Genomic DNA, 1653 nt, shown 5'->3' with positions numbered 1-1653 from the left:
ACAATGTATGCGTAAAATTGTCCTATTTATAATAATTTCTTTAGAGCATTTCTATTCATATTGATCTACACCTAGATACAACGTATTTTCTGCATTCATGTATCTTTGTACATCTAAATTCTAATCTTACTAAAGAAACAACGGTAATTTGTTACAACAGATATAGAAACTAGTCTATATTTTATACGTGAACTCTTAATGCAAATTAAAAGAATATCAATTAAGTAAACTCGTTCGATCGTCTATGTTATTATTCAGTTATAGTAGATAGAAAAATAAAGAAAAAGAAAAAAAACGAAAAGAAGGTCGGTTTATACTCTATTCTAAATGGAATTTAAAGAATCTGTATTTAGTGTTATACATATTTCTCATTTTATTTTCTCCATAATTGTAATAAAATGTTTCTTTGTTGTGTATTTTTATGATGTTCAAAAATATAAAAAAAAAAAAAATATTTTATAAAACGGAAAATTGTATAAAAGAAATAAAAAGGCTTACCTATTGTTGAACTAGACCCTTCATTTTGTTTCCAATCGATTATCATTAAATAATTCAGTCGTATTCCTTCATTTTAAAACGAATTTTTGAACAGAAATAATTTTAGAGGTGTTTTCCAAGTTTGTACTAACTGAACTGTCTAAATTGACACGTTAGAACATTTTTTTTTTTTGTTCGTTTTAAACATTAACGAGATCAATTGATTACTTTGCACATTTGAAAACGAAATATGAGTATACCTAAATAGTAATTTGTAGACTACAAATAAAATATTCAGTAAAAATGTCTTATCATTGCACGATCAAATTCACACACTTCACATTCAAATTTTGGCACTAAATCAAACAATAAATAGTGTAACTTTATTATCACAATGTATAATAAACATTATTATTTCTAAAAGGATATAAAATACTTTATAAAGTATTTTCACACTGTAGATGCATACTTTATTTTCAACAGGATACAAGTAAATGTAAATCTAATCTCCGTTTGATTGTGACTAAACACTTCACTTTTTGAATCATGCTTATTGGCGGCTTTACTGACAGTTCAAATAACATATGTATATTTATCAGAGAAATTAATAGAAAAGAATAAAGTGATTTTTACATTATTTATATTTATTTTCACAATAAATATCAATTATTTTAACTTAATTAATTGTGTAATGTGTACATACTACAATAAATCTTCTGTTTTTATTCATATTAAACTTCTTAGTTTTCAAACCGATTGCATCAATTTATCAAATATAATTTTTCAAGATTTCATCTTTTATAGTTAACATTTGTTTCAGCACAAGAATAAAATGTGAAAATTGCAAAATCTTGTATATCCTTATCCTTTGTATATTGTATATAGTAGTTAATATCTTGTATATATGTATATATTCACGCTGAATCTTTCAAGTAGCTCACGTTAGTGAAGGATTGATTGTCGTCTGCCATCATATAACCTCCCTTGCATTTAAAGAAATGTAAGTAAATAATTCAAAGTATTCTGTAATATAACAATTCTATAAAGTAATGGTAGTACGATAACCTTTGTTTTTAATTCATTTTATGTGAAGCTATATAAATATTTATTTCAACATACTTATTTCATATAAATTCATATATTTACATATTTATATATTTATTTATATATTCATTA

At 23.8% G+C, this 1653-nt stretch overlaps 1 protein-coding gene across 1 annotated transcript in view; it reads left to right on the top strand.

The window, feature by feature from the left end:
- Positions 1–1402: 1402 nt before the first annotated feature.
- Positions 1403–1653, top strand: part of LOC108570546 (regulator of nonsense transcripts 2) — a 3944-nt gene continuing 3693 nt past the window's right edge. Inside the window, exon 1 of the mRNA XM_017932420.1 lies at positions 1403–1477. The gene's annotated coding sequence lies outside the window, so the exon portion shown is untranslated. The remainder of the gene's footprint in view (positions 1478–1653) is intronic.

This window comes from Habropoda laboriosa, unplaced genomic scaffold (genome assembly GCF_001263275.1).
Source record: "Habropoda laboriosa isolate 0110345459 unplaced genomic scaffold, ASM126327v1 scaffold61, whole genome shotgun sequence".
In the NCBI taxonomy this organism is placed as follows: Eukaryota; Metazoa; Arthropoda; class Insecta; order Hymenoptera; family Apidae; genus Habropoda; species Habropoda laboriosa.
The sequence above is the reverse complement of the archived record's forward strand: the minus strand, read 5'-3'. Positions and strand labels throughout refer to the sequence as shown.